Below are 15,478 nucleotides of genomic sequence, written 5' to 3'. Positions count from 1 at the left end.
AAGAGTGCAGGGGCTGAGGTGAGGGCAGCTGCACCGGGATGACACTCTCCTCAGGCTCACAGGGTTGGGGTGACCTAGAGATGCCAAATGACAGGGGCAGACAGACAGGAAGCATTTCCTCTACTCCCCACATAGACTTCCAGTATCACCCAAAGGGCACCCAGCACTGGTCCCAGAGCTCCCACCAGGCCAGGGGTCTCTGCCTCACCCAGGGGTTCTGCCCAGCCCCTCTGCTCTAACCTGAAGATGGGAGACAAGCGGGGGGTCTACCAGCTCGCTGCTCTGGCTTCAGGAAGCTCCCCTCAAACCTCTTTTCCTTTTGTACAGCATTCAACCTAAGGACACAAACCATTTCATGGCAGGATTCCTAGCTGACCTACTCAACTCTTCCTTCTCCCTCCTCCCCCTCTCCAAGGATCTCCCACTTCCTTCTAGGAAGTTTCCAGTTCATTTGATGCATGCCTGCAGGGAGCATGTTTTGGCAACACAAACGGAAGTTGTTTGAGAACAGCCTCCCCCACTTGCTGGTCTATCTGGAGGCCTGAAGCCCTTGGCAGCATGACCTGGATGGTGGGGAGAGGAGGGAGTGCCTTGGGCGCTGAGGGAGAATGGGATCACTTCTCCCCACCCTGATTTGGTCAGCCCCTGAAGGAGCGGGTGACCTCACAGGGACACGGTCCCCTCAGAAAGGTGGCCTGTCATCTCCATGGATTTCAGACTTGGCGGGAACCAGGGAGGCCCCAGGCGTGAAACCAAAACAGGGACCAGGAGCTCCAGCAAAGACAGATATTTCTGCTCTAAGTTCAGGCGAACGCTCATGACCTTTGTTAGACACTGTTCCCCACACAGGAGAAGAGGGGAGAAGCCCCCAGAACCACAGAGACGGAGTGTTTTAGCACCCGGGGAAGGTGTGCTCCCGGGTAGGAGGAGGGGGTCAGATATGGATGACTTCAAGAGAAGGAGCCATGAGGTATGTCTGGGACACCAGGCTGTAGTACCCACAAATCCATACCTACCCCCCCTTCACTTCCTGCCCCAAGGAAGCTTCCAGAGACCCTCCCAATCATGTGTAAGCACAGCTCCAGTCAGAGTCTGAGAAGGCACAGCATGGCTTCCCGGGCTCTGGGGGACCAGCACTCAGGGAGCTTCCTCTCCGCAGCCCTCCTGCAGCCACATGTGGGGAGAGGCCCAGGGACAAAGAAGAGAACACGAGTCTCGCCTCGATGGAATCCACCACTGCTGTGTCAGGGAGGGGCTGAGTAGGCTCCTGGGGAAGCCTCTGGATGTTGGCTCAGGCAGGGAGGCCCTATACCAAGTGGACCTGAGCGATGTGACCCGTGGGGTGTTTCCAACTTTGATGTTAAACGTGAACAACACCAGCCTCAAAGCGTTTCCTCCAGGACCTGGAACTCTACCCAGTCAGACCCCATCAACCTGGCTGCCCTCCCAGAAGAGGCCGTTTCTTGGGGCCCCGAGGGCAGGAGGTTCCCAACACTGAGCCTCAACACTGTCAGCCCTTCTCTCCCTCACTTCCTGGAAGCATTTGGGAGTGGCCGCTCCCTCCTTCTAGAAGCCCTTTCTGGGGCTTTGTAATCTCCCTCTCCCCTCTGGCCTGTCTTGCCTTCCATGGCCCAGAGCAGACACAGATGACACAGACAACCAGTGGCTGAGGAATTCCCAAGATGAGGAAGGGGGACCCGGAGTGCGAAGCAAAGCCACAGCATGCCAGAGAAACACTGGGAAGAATTTATCATCGAAAAGCATTTTTCCCATTTACCTCAGCTCAGATACGTATCTTCAGCAGAAAGCGTCTAGCAAGTGTCAAGGAGGAAAAACAGTGAGAGCCCGCCGGACCCGTCACTGTGAGATCCCGGTACAGTGGGCAAGATAAGGAGGGTCCGAGCGTTTCCTAGAGAGACGAGCCGGTCGACTGACTGCAAGTGCACTGGAGGGACGGCCTTCCCGTCAGGAGCAGCGGATGCTGGAGACAAGGGGGCATCATGCCCGCAGTGCCCGGGGGGGGTTGCCTGCGGGCCAGACGGCAGGGGAAAGAGATTTCTGCCTCATTGCGGCAAACACCTAATTCCTTAACAAGATAAATAACCAGAAATGCAGAGGAGGCTTTCAAAACTGTTCGTGGACTCACAAATCATCATAGAATGTTTTTATTTAATAGAAATTTGGAAGATCGTGTTTTTGAAGACCCTACCAGATCCGCAAAGGAGAAAAAAAAGAAAGAAAGCAAAGAAGAAAAAAATGAAAGAAAGGAAAATAAGAACAAAAGGGAAAACGGAAGGAAGAAAGGAATATAGGCAGGCAGGCAGACCCCAGCAGCCCCCCGTCTAGTCTCCCTGCCCCCATCCCAGCCCCCTCCTCACCCTCACACTTTGCCCTGCACACCTGCACACAGAGGGCTCCCGCGACACCACGGGCAACAGGTCCCCCGTCCGCGCCACACGTTCCCCTGGCTCCCGCGTGCGCTCCGAGGAAAGCCGGCATCCTTAGAGGGTGGCGAGGCCTTGCAAGGTCCGGGGTCCCCGTGGCCCTCTCCCCTCACCTGCAGTGCCCCTCGCCTCTCCACACTCTCCTGGCTCCTCAGCTGTTCAAACCCCAAGCAGAGTCCCACCTCAGGACCCTCACACCTGCTACTCCCTCTACTTGGAAAGTCTTTCCATGCTGAGCCTCAGGCCTCCCTCACCTGCTTCCCCAGGTCCCTGCTCACATGTCCCCTCTTTGGTGATGTCCGCGCCTGTGTCAGTGCAACCAGAGAACATCACCCTGTGCCCGCCCTTTCACCTCAGCCAGAGAATCCCATGACGTCACTGTCACAAACCAGGTCTCCACTCTTTGGTAGGATGGTGGATCCTACTCCGGGCAGGGAAAATGTTCAAGAATATTCTTCATTCACAAACAGCAGGTCACTCCTTTGGCAAATGTGAAGAGGTCAGGAGTTTCACATGAATCACGGCAGAACCCGGACCATCGTGATGCAGACATTCAAACACCACTAAGCGTCCCTCTTGTAGAGGCACCAAAGGCAGGTGACGCTGAGCTGGTGAACAGGGGGACCTTGGCAGGACACGCTGTGGGGGCGAGTGTCCCGCAGTGACGGGTTCCTGAGGAAGTTCGTGCTGGATCCTGCAGCGGCAGGAGCAGAGTTTTCCTACTGAAGGAAAGGAAGACTAAAAGGTGTTGGCTAGAAACATTGTCATGCGTCGTAACGTATTAAGGAAAACCCCAAATCTTTGCTTTCTAGAAAGATTACTGAAAAAATTAAAGAAAACTCTTGTACAATCTCTTATCAAGAACAGAACAATAGCTCAAGGAAACCTTGTCCTTTTTTGTGTTTTTTTTAAAGATTTTATTTATTTATTTGTCAGAAAGAGAGAGAGAGAGCGAGCACAGGCAGAGGCAGAAGGAGAAGCAGTCTCCCCACAGAACAAGGAGCCCAATGTGGGACTTGATCCCAGGACGCTGGGATCATGACCTGAGCCGAAGGCAGCTGCTTAACCAACTGAGACACCCAGGCATCCCGGAAACGTTGTCCTTTAACCAGCAGAAAACCAATGCCGAGTTTGCACAACTCACTTCTGATGTTAAAATTCATTTACCTTCGGGGCACCTGTGTGGTGAGCTGCTTAAGCGACTGACTTGATTTTGCTCAGGTCAAGAGCTCAAGGTCATGAGAGCCAGCCCTGCGGGGAGTCCCGCACCACACAGGGAGTCTGCTTCTCTCTCTCTCCCTTCCCCACTACACCTCCCCCTACTCACGCTCTCTTTCTCTAAACATAAATAAATACATCTTTAGGAAAAATTGAGTTCTTCTCTCCCTCTCTCTCCACTCCTCCCAGCTCTCTCAAGCACACAAATAAATCTAAAATTCATTCACATTAGTTAAATGCTTTCTGACTTGACCACACATTAGAATTCCTTTGCCAAGTTTCCTTTTTCATAAACCTTCTACAACTCTCTCTGTTACTTTCAGATTTTGTCCTGTGTTTTTTCTCTTCCCTACTTTGACATAATCAGTCTCTCTTAGGACAAAATTCCTTTCTATTCCCAAAACAAAGAATGCCTTTCCATTCTTTATACCCGCTGTTACTGAAAACAGACATCCTACTTTTCTTGCATTAGGGGAGGTATCCCTTATTTCTTCTGGTTGTTTTAATTACACACATTAGAACTTTCCACCTTTAGAAACCTTCATCTTTGGGGCGCCTGCGTGCCTCAGTGGGTTAAAGCCTCTGCCTTTGGCTCAGGTCATGGTCCCTGGGTCCTGGGATCAAGCCCTGCATCCAGCTCTGTGCTCACTAGGAAGCCTGCTTCCCTTCCTCTCTCTCTGCCTGACTCTTTGCCTACCTGTGATCTCTGTCTGTCAAATAAATAAATAAAATCTCTAAAAAAAAAAAAAATAGAAACCTTCATTTTTTGTGAAGATAAAGAAGTCCATAAGCATGAACAGTCCTTTACACCTGCATTCTGGGTGTAATTTTTGAAATTACAAATTTCAAATTTATGAAAATGTTTTATAATTTCTGAAAACCTACTTTCTTCCGGCAAATTTTGTTTCAGGGTTTGTAACATGTTTGCTAATAGACCCAGGTCTCCGTAGCGGCCCCTGCAGAGGCAAGCCGACTTTAGGCAGTAAGGTCTCAGTCTTTCATCTCACTGGCATTGACCTAGACAGTTAATGATTATCATTTCATTTAACTTTGGTCATCTAGACATAGAAAAATTGAAAAAGTTTACGTAAAGATGTTTATGCTATTTTTATCTATTCCGTTGCCTTGTTCTCAATGATATTCACACCCTTCACAACTTCACGAGACGTTGGACACAGTCGCCATCATCCCAAGCTATTTTTCTCGCTGACAGACCTTGTGCGAGGGAGCACGAGCCGGTCTGAGCAGGCAGAGGACAAGTGGGATTTCTGCACGATACTTAATGCTGCTCCGTCTGAAGCCGGGCCGGATTTAATGAAACCAAACTGAAAGCAGCTTTCCTTTGCCAAAGATGACCCCAGAGCCTGTGAACCTGAAAAGTAGTGGGGTTGGTTCCTAGGATCGTTCTGAGAACTTCTATGAAGACTTCATTTCTGTTGATGAACAGAGTCGTGAATTTCGGGCATCCCACCTGGAGGTAGAAAATAGCACCCTCCTCCAGCACATGCGTACACACGATGCAGACGGATGGAACAGGGACCTTCCGACTCCCTGCACTTAGGAATTCCCGGGGCCTCACGTTCCAAATGTGGTTGCCACTGCTGATCTGATCACCTCCCTGAAGTCTGTCCTTTGATACTGACAGCTCAGAGCCCCAGGCCACAAGGCAAGCTCAAGCCCTTGGGGGTAAACAGCAGAGCTCTGGGGTGGGGACAAAGGACTGGGAGAAGTTCAGCTGACCTCCAGAGCCGCATTCTAGCATCCCAGACATGTGTGAGGTGGGGCCGGGACTCCCAGTTCCTCGAGGAGCTGGCTTGTGGCTTCAATGCTGTCCTGGGTGGACCCAGCCTCGAGCTGCTTTATCTTCCTCAGTCAATACCTTCCGGAAGGTGGCAGAGCCCTTTCTGTCCCTCTGGGGACCAAGTGCCATGTCAGCTGAGGGGAGGAGGGGAGCAGGTTCTGCAATCTGGCCAGTTTCACCCCCAGAACTAGTCTGTGCTTTCTGAGTGGGACAACCAGCAACAGTCACTGGTCACCTTGAACAACCTGGGTCTGGAGTTTCTCACGGGCGTCCTGCAAGGAATCTCTCCGTGAAGCTAGTCTGGATTTTGAGGCCTTCTGGAAGCTTCCATATGCTGATTCATCTAGGCATGCCGTCCTGTTTGTTTGATTTTGCAACCGTTGCTTCTCAGTGCACTTCTTACCCTTCCTTACAGAAGGGAAGTTTCTCGTAAGGGCCGTTGTCGTGACCCTGAAGGCTGTCAGCGGTTTGGCAGGACGGCGCTTGTCCACACATGCTGTCCCCCTCACTTCTGTCTGGTCATATCTGGACCCAAACGGGTTCTGAGCACCATATTCTGGGGCTCCCAGCCTGATGGGAACCAAAATATGCTTTCAGACACAGTAACATTTTTTCATTGGGGTTGGTATTTCTACTTCCGGGACCAGAGGTTTTAGACATAAATCAAGCAGCTGTGGCCCAAGGAAGATCCTTTGAATCTTTACAGTAGAATTATCCCTTTGGCTAATCCTCTGGGTTCCATAGACCTGAACTCATCCCCTAAAAGGAATGTGCCCTGGGGTGACTGTGCGGTGATTCCCGGGGTCCCTCCTCACAGGGAAGTCTTCTTGAGGTGGTGGGAGGGGATCTAGGTCCCATCTGACCAGTTCCATGACCAGTTCCCCGGAATTCAAGCATCTTTGGGTGTGGTGGCAAGGGCTCTGACAGTTCTCAGTGCTCACTCAGGCTCACGAATTTTGGGGGGTTTTGGCCTCCAAGAGTCACATTAGCGGGAGCCTTCATCTACACAGGAGGGGACAGAAAAGACAGGTGCAGCTGGATGTATGGGCAGTAACCGAGAATGTGACCGTGTCCTGGCTGAGGGATACCGCAGGGCACCACCCTCTGTTCTCATGGACCCTAGATCTGGGAAGGGACCAAACGGAAGGGCCCCATCCCCCACAGTCTGGGAACCGTACACTGCTCCTGACTGTTCCCCCTTGGAATTGGGAGTGGATAAGGCCTGGGGTTTCCACTCAAAAACTGAGCAGTGGTGGTGAGAAAGGCTGGGGACTCATCGCTGAGCAGAGCCTTCTGCCAGCTCAGGGGGGCTCCAGGCACCACGGATGTTGAAAATGTATGTGAAAATAATGTGAACATTAGCTTCATGTTATAAGCAATCAGGTTTGCATTCCTAGATAATCAAAGATATCAAATTGCTGGGGTGCCTGAGGGACTCAGTCAGCGGAACGTGTGAATCTGTATCTTGTGGTTGTGAGTTCGAGCCCCACATTGGATGTAGAGAATACTTAAAGCTTTACCCAAAAAATCAAATTTCTAAGAACCCATCTCCCTGGACACAATAAAATACGTTCCTTTCAGCCTTTGGAACCCTCTCCTCCTGGGCAGTTATCCCTGCCGCGGGTCACGAAGTGCCCTGCCTGAGGTCCATGAGCCTCCCGCCCGAGCTCTGGCTTCTTCCTGCTCTGCAGGGACGGCTTCTCTGCTTGAGATTAAGCATTAAGTTCTGCAAACGACAGTTCTCATTTCTGCTCCCACCATTGTTACTTCTCTATGTTCCGCTGAACTTGGCATTCAAGAGAAGCTAATGGGGGCGCCTGGGTGGCTCAGTGGGTTAAGCCTCTGCCTGCAGCTCGGTTCATGGTCCCAGGATCCTGGGATCGAGCCCCGCATCGGGCTCTGTGCTCGGCGGGGAGCCTGCTGCCCCCTCTCTCTCTTCCTGCCTCTCTGCCTACTTGTCATCTCTGTTTGTCAAATAAATAAATAAAATATTAAAAAAAAAAGAGAGAGAGAGAGAGAGAAGCTAATGAACAATTCTCACATAATCCCAGATCCCCCCTGTGAACAGCCTCCCCAGTCAGGGCAGGGCAGCTGGTGTGCGGCGCCCCCTTGTGACGTCTGGGAACATTCCCGGGTCAGGAGAGGCACTGAGGTCTGGCCCCCGTTGTGAGGCTGCTCAGGCAGTCAGGTGTTAATGCTCAGAAGTACAGAGGATTCCAAGCTCCGGAGAGGCATGGACGGGGCTGCCTGCATGTGAGTTCAGAGCCCGAGCAACAGCAGCCGGTGGCCCGACAGGTTCAAGCAAACTTGGGTCCGACCTGGGCCCGGGCTTGCCTTGCGGTGGGAACAGTGGGACCTGCCCACTGTACCCCGTCACCTCAGATTTGCAGAAAGCCTTCTACAGAGTAGGAGTTCCAAGACTGGCTTCTGAATTCCCAAGACAAAGCTTTTTGAGGAATCCTAGGCATTGGCAGAAACGTGTACTGTAGATCATTAACTGAAAATAATCATGTAACAGAGACAAACAGAATCATGGCGCACACAGACTTCGAAATGACTTGGTGTTGTCTTTAGGCTGACTGATGTGTCTGCCGATGAGGGAGAAGAAAAGGAATCTTAAATCCTTTCCATTTCTAAAAGCCACGGTGCTCCTGGGAGCCTCTGTGGGTTAAGCCTCTGCTTTTGGCTTGGGTCTTGATCTCGGGGTCCTGGGATCCAACCCTGGGACCCAGTCCTGGGACAGCTCCCACCTGAGTGAGGAGTCCGCTCTCCATCTCTCTCTCTCTCTCTGTCTCTCTCTTCCTCTGCCCCTAGCCATTGCTCCTGCTTTCTCGCTTTTCAAATAAATAAATAAATAAATAAATAAAGCCTTTACAAAATAAAAGCTGAGACCTTTGCTTTTGAGAGAGATGGCTGAACCAGTACGTCTGGGAAGTAGAACCAGGGCCAAGATCGGGGTGGGGAAGAAAATTGTTCCTCCTGGTGATATGGGGAAGACTCTGGCCAGGGCTGTGCTTACTTGGACTCAAGAGCAAGAGAGGGGAGGGGGCTGGGAGAGGAGCGTGGAGGCCCGTCAGGCACTGGGGTGTGTAAAACGCCTCTGAGAAGCTCTAGACTCCCCAAATCTCCGTGGGCACAAATACCCTTTGCTACTTTGAAGGTAACGGGGTGAAACGCAGCAATGGGGTACTTTCCCTGTGGGGTGGCGTCGGCCCAGGCAAAGCGAAGGGCTGGAAGGTGAAATGGGCCAAGGTCATGAGACCAGGGAGAGGCAGCCCTTGGAACCCACAGTGACCATGAGAGAGGGTCAAGAGCGTCACGCCCCCCACAGACATGGATGCAGAATTTCCAGATAAACTGGGGCCTTTCCTGGTGCGGGGACACCTTTCCCGGCCTCAGACAGAGGTGCTTCGATGACCTCGTGTTTCCCATGGGCTGGAGGTGCAGAGACAGCCTCCCAGGGACCCTGGGCTTCCACCGGGCAGCTGCTGCAGGTCGGTGCTCCCACCACCAGGGCTGTCCTTGGCAGGGGAGAACCAGGGGCTGAGAGGAAGATTTGAGGTGACTGCACCTCTCTAGAGAGACCGGGCAGAACTCGGAGGGCTCTGAGGGAGAGAGGGGAAGGAGGCCGGGTGAGTCTCCCAGGCCATCTGAGTGAGCTGTGCCTCCTGGGTCATGAGCTGCCCTCTGCCCCCCAGGAAGGAGGAGGAGCCCCTGCATCCTGATGGGGCCAGATGCCCACTGGGTGCCACCACAGGAGGACGCGGGGCCGGGCTGGACGTGTGCCCTCCCCGCAGAGGCTGCACGCAGGGGCCCGCCCTGCTCACGACGTGTGACTGCGGAAGAGGTCGGACTCCTCCAGCTGCCCCCGCTGAGTCCTCAGGTCCCTGAGTTCACGTGTGAGGATGGACATGGGCCAGGGAGAAGGTCTCTTGCGGCTCTCAGGACAGAGCAGGGTAGCGTCCCCACAGCTGAAGCCAGATGAGCCTGGGATGCCGGCCCTCAAGGGACACACACATGGGCACCTCGGGACAGCTCGTGAGTGAGGCCCCAGGACAGGCCACTGGACCAGCTCTCCAGCTGTCCCAGGTGGGTGTCCATCAGCCGCAAACAGGACAGGGGTGGCCACAGGGCCATTTTCTGTGCGGTCCCCCCTCTCTCTGTTTTGGTTGTTGTTGTTTTGTGTTGAGGAGACAGAAGTCATTTGAAAGGTTTTTTCCTCCACTGTTATTTACTTGTTTATGTTTGTGTTTGTTTAGTGTTGCTAAGCTCAAGACTTGGAATCAAGGGCTCCTTGCTTTGGTAAAGCTGTTCCCCTTACTGTCACCACATGGGAGCCTGGACTGTGAGTTGCGGGTGGAGTTGAGGGTGTCCCCGAGTCCCCTGGAACCCAGGCTGTGTTGGGGACCCCGTGTTGGCACCTCCAAGGATTTTTTTAAAAGATATTTTATTTATTTTACCGACAGAGATCACAAGTAGGCAGAGAGGCAGGCAGAGAGAGAGGAGGAAGCAGGCTCCCCGCTGAGCAGAGAGCCCGATACGGGGCTCGATCCCAGAACCCTGGGATCATGACCTGAGCCGAAGGCAGAGGCTTTAACCCACTGAGCCACCCAGGCGCCCCACTTCCAAGGATTTAATACAAGGGGCAGCTCAGCTTTTTTCCATCCTCCTGCTAAAATGAGTAAATAAATAAAGTGGGATCAATGAAATCCCAGGTGTCTCCCTTTCTAGCCCCTGCCTCCAGAACCTTCCAAACTTGCCATCACGTGGTTTCTTGCAATTTTCAGTATTCTGTGATATACCATAGTCTCATTTTCCTTCACTCTTAGAGAAAAGAGCTCCGGAGACCGGGGCAGGCTACCATAGGCGCGCCTGTGGTCTGAGCCAGGAAGGCATCTGGCTCGGCCGAAGGTGGTCAGGGAAGGTGTTTGCAGAGCCTTGAAATCTCAAAGCACAGGCTGAGGCAGGCCGCTAAGATATACCGCTACTGCTAACACGTATCAACTGCCAGGCACTGTGGTGGGCTCCTTGCACACTTGATCATGGCCCATCCACCTGCTCCCCTCCTGCCGAGGCTGTAAAGGAAGTGATGGCCTGACAAGGCTAAGTATCCTTCCTGATGGCCAGCCATGGCAAGTGTGGTACTGAGCCTGAGTCCAAGAGCTTTCGACAATGTCACAGTGTCCTTAACATCTCTAGAGCCTGAGGAAGTGGCAGAAATCCAGCACAGTGCAGGGGGAGGGCTGTGCAGAAATGAGTCTTCTCTGTCTGGTGATGCTTATGCGGAGTTTTCCCTTCTGTGCTTCCTTCTTGGCTGTTACTTCGCGCCTGAAAGTAGAAGTAGAAGGTCCACCTGTTGCATGTAGGTCTGAGGCAAATCCTCCCATCAGCGTTTCTCCTTTCTGCCTCAAACATGGCTTACTTGCTTCTCATGCCTCCTTTCTCTTGCTCATCTTCTCTTTGTCAGCTTACTCCGAGTGAATTAGTGCCACGGAAGGCAGAGGGAGCAGGAGAAGCGGGGTCGGGCTGACACTGGTCCCCCAGGCGGAACCCGCACAGCTGACCAGAGACCATTTCAGACCCTCAGAGTCTTATTTCGTCCCCCGGCCTCACCTTCCCCTGCACTGCATCGGCCACACTCATTTCCCTGTCTCGGGGGCCCTGCTGGCCCCCAATGCCATCAACCCTTTGATCCCTTGCTGGGTACCCATTCCAGATTCTTACTTTCCTAAAAACCACACAGAAACTCTGACATTTCGGACAGACAGGAAACAGCCGGTAAAAATGAGCTTAGCATGGAGAGCCAGGGCAGGGCGGGGGCTTCCAAGCGGACCTGAGAATCAGGGACAGGCACTGGTTTCTGTTACTGGTGGCTCAAACCAAACGTGAAAATGTCTGTGGTCGGGAGGGTCCTGGTCTGCTCACCAGCCCCGGGGGTGGCCTCTCCCTTGGAAGAGAGTGAGAATGTGTGGAGGGAGCAGCTTTCCTAGTGGTGGGGGATGAGGGGAAGTGTAAGCCCAGGGAGCACTGCTCACAAGCAGATCTAGACATTAGGGTTAGGCTTGACCTTCTTACTCGATTTTTGAATAGCTTGGAGGGAGGTTGATGGCAAACCCACGGGTAGATGAAGATTGTTGTTCTGGGGTGCTAAATGCCTTAGTCATTGAAGGTCAATGTGACCAGCAGAGATGACTAGATAAACGATCAAGGTGTGGACACGACAAAGTGATATACTGAGGGCAATGACCACGTGCTCTTTACCGGACGGTAATCTGGTAGTGACCTCAGGCCTGTTCTCTGAGGCCGTTGGCCTGCTAGGGAGCTGTAGCCTGAATAACAGGAAGAGGAAGACAGAGACAAGAGTTGTGTTCCGGGCAGCTGCCTCTCTCTGCTCACATTTTACTATTAGCACCGAGGATAAATCAGGCCACTCCTTTAGCACTTGGCTTAGACAGCTCCTCAGCTAAAATCCAAGGTCATCGCTTGTCAGTTCTACCTTCAGAACACTACAAACAAGACACTAAACTACAGGTCAGTCAAATGCTTTGCCCCTTAGAGTGAGGATTGCATTTCCTCCAGTTTTTTTTTTAAAGGTTTTATTTATTTATTTGACAGACAGAGATCACAAGTGGGCAGAGATGCAGGCAGAGAGAGAGGGACAGGCAGGCTCCCTGCTGAGCAGAGAGCCCGATGCGGGCTCAATCCCAGGACTCTGGGATCATGACCTGAGCTGAAGGCAGAGGCTTAACCAACTGAGCCACCCAGGCGCTGCCCCACTTTCCCTCCAGTTTAAGAGAACATGTTGTTCGTTTCCATCTGAGACCTCACTGGAATCACCTTTAACCTCCGTGTTTCTCCCAATGGTCTTTTCAAGGCCATCTACCCGTCCTCTGAATGTCCGTCCAAACTCCTCCAGCCACCACCCATTGCTCAGTTCCTAAGCTGCTTCCACAGTTTTGGGATTTGTTCCAGTGGCCTCGGATTCTCAGAACCCAAAATCTGTATTGGTCTGTCTGCGCTGCTGGAACCACACACCACAGACCGCGTGGTTGCAACCACGGGAATTTTTTCCTCACAGATCTGGAGACTCAAAGTCCGTGATCAAGGTATCAGCAAGTCTGGTTTCTTCTGAGGCTTCTCTCCTTGGCTTACAAGATGGCGGCCCCCTTGCTGTGTCTTCACCTGGTCTTAACTCAGTGTGTGTGTGTTTATGGTGTCTGCTTGTGTTCAAATTTCCTCCTCTTATAAGGACACCAGTCATTTGGGATTAGGCCTTATTTTTAACTTAATCACCTCTTTCAAGGCTCTACCTTCAAATGCAGTCACATGCTGAAGTACTAGGAATTAGGGCTTCAACATATGAACTTGGTGGGGACAAACTTCTGTCTACCGCCATACCATTTGTGTAAAAAGTGGGGATCTAGGGGCGCCTGGGTGGCTCAGTGGGTTAAGCCGCTGCCTTCGGCTCAGGTCGTGGTCTCAGGGTCCTGGGATCGAGTCCCGCATCTGGCTCTCTGCTCAGCAGGGAGCCTGCTTCCCTCTCTCTCTCTGCCTGCCTCTCTGTCTACTTGTGATCTCTCTCTGTCAAATGAATAAATAAAATCTTAAAAAAAAAGTGGGGCTCTATAAGCCTGTTAGTAAATATACAGAATATGTTTTGTAGGATACACAGAAAATTTATAATATTGGTGGCTCCTAAAGAAGGGGCTGGGGGCTTGAGATGAGGGGTAATTTTCCTTTTCTTCTCTTTTGGAAATCCAATTATTCTCATATTTGTCCTTTAGATGGAGTCTTATAGAGCATATTGGCTTTCTTTGGTCTTCCTTCCTTCCTTCCTTCCTTCCTCCTTCCCTCCTCCCCTCCCTCCCTCTTTTTCTTTCTTTCTCTTTTTTCTTTGCCTCTAATAGGGTGATTTCAAAATTCCTATCCTCTAACTCACTTCTTCTGTCTTCTATTTGTTCCAATCACTGCAGGTGCTCTCTGTGACATTTCTTATTTCATTCATTGAATTCTTCAGCTCTCAAATCTGTTTTTTTTTAAATGGTTTTTATCTCTTTGTAAAAATTGGAGTTTGATCATGTGTTTTTTGACATTTCATTGAATTGTCTTTCTGAGTTTTTAATTTGTTGGGTTTCTTCAAAACAGCAATTTTGAATTCTTCTATCAGATCATAAAATTTTATGGCTTTGAGCTTGGTTATTGCGGAATTACTATTTTATTTTGTGATGACGTGTTTCCTTGATTTTTTTTCACGTTCCTTATAGTTCTGCATTGCTGCTTTCATATCTGAAGTAGCAAACATCTCCTTAAATGGTTGTTAATGACCTTTGGATGGTGCATTCTGTTCAATGCTGTCATTATATAGACTTTTCTGTCTTTGTAGTGGTAATCTTTTCCACTTTGCTTGCACTCTAATACAGAATTCTTAAGTTTCTATGTCTTCTCTGGTTCTTCCAATTCCTCAGGTTAGCTGCTGGGAACCTCTGTTTTGGTTTCCAGAAGGTGGTGCTATAACTCATGTTTGTGGTTTCTTCTTCACCCTTAAATCAAAGCTTTGATTTCTTTCTTTCTTCCTGAGAGAGCAAGGGAGAACAAGCAGGGGAAATGGCAGGCAGAGGCAGAAGCAGGCTCCCCGCTGAGCAGTGAGTCGGATGCAGGACTCCATCCCAGGACTCCGGGATAGCCTCTTTTCTAATCCGTTCTCCCCATCTGCTGGAGCACTGAGTACAAGGAGCTGGCCGCAGAGTGGTGGGAGGTGTTGGCTGAGCACCTGGGCCATTAGGGATACCCATAGACTCACCAAAGACATCTCCAGGTGCGGTACTCACAGAGGCTCAGGGATGGACTGCCTACTGAGTCTTTTGAAATTCCTAGCTGACTCTTTCCCAATATCCTCGTACTTCTCCAAGTCATGGAGGTCCCACCTCTGTGTTCTGGATGCTGATGAAGAGAACCGGGTTTTTTCAGCTGTGTCCTGCACAACTGGGTTAGCTAGGCACTCACTCATGGGTCCCCTATACCCTCCATGGGAGGTTGCCACCGTCTGATAGATCAGTCCCAGGCAGTGTTTCCCTGGGAGGGAAAGGGTGATGCTGGGAATGTTTCTTAACGTTGCCTCTGCTGCAACCAAACTCATACTTTAATTCATTTGGATCCAGTGAAGTGCTAGAATCTTCCCTACATAGGTCTGAACTCTCAGGCTGATCTCCCCAGGTCAAAGCTTCTTAGACTTCCCCCCTGATCAGGGGGAAAATGGGTCTGGGCAAGTTCGCTGGCTCCGTGGGTTCTGCAGCCTTCAGTGAAGTCTGTCTGCCTGTTACCAGACGCACATGCACAGGTGGATGGCTCCTCCCAGGTCTCCTGACATGTTGTTCTAGATCCCACAACACCTACATAGGTGCTTTTGCTTGTGGATGGATCTCTAATCACCGTTTCAAAAGTGGGATAGAAAGGAGGACGGTCTTACACCCCCATGAGGTTGACCTCACTCACCCAGTATGACTTTCTAAAATCACATGCGTGTTTCATTCCCGGGTTTTGGCACCAAAAAAAAAAAAAAGAAGAAGAAGAAGAAAATCATGTGCATGAATGATCTATGTCATCTGTTTAAAATGAATACATGGGTAAAAAGTTAAATATATATATATATGCAAAAGAACTCTATTATAACATTTCTTTTATCCACAAAAAATTGGAAACAAACTGGATGTCCAACAACAGGGGAGATGTTAAATCTCTGTTGGGATGGCAATCAAATCAAACACTGGGTACTTTTAAACATGGTTATTATTCTGTTAAAAAGCCCTGTAAAAATGACATAGAAACCTATCTTTGGGGGTGCCTGGGTGGCTGAATCGGTTAAGCGTCTGCCTTCAGCCCAGGTCAAGGTCCCGGGATCCTGGGATCCAACCCCACATCGGGCTCCCTGCTTGGTGAGCCTGCTTCTCCCTCTCCCTCTGCCTGCTGCTCCCCCTGCTTGTGCTCTCTCTCTCTTTCTGTCAAATAAATAAATATA

This window comes from Enhydra lutris, unplaced genomic scaffold, assembly GCF_002288905.1.
Source record: "Enhydra lutris kenyoni isolate GAN:26980312 unplaced genomic scaffold, ASM228890v2 scaffoldscaffold34, whole genome shotgun sequence".
Taxonomy (NCBI): Eukaryota; Metazoa; Chordata; class Mammalia; order Carnivora; family Mustelidae; genus Enhydra; species Enhydra lutris.
Note: the sequence above shows the minus strand (reverse complement) of the source record.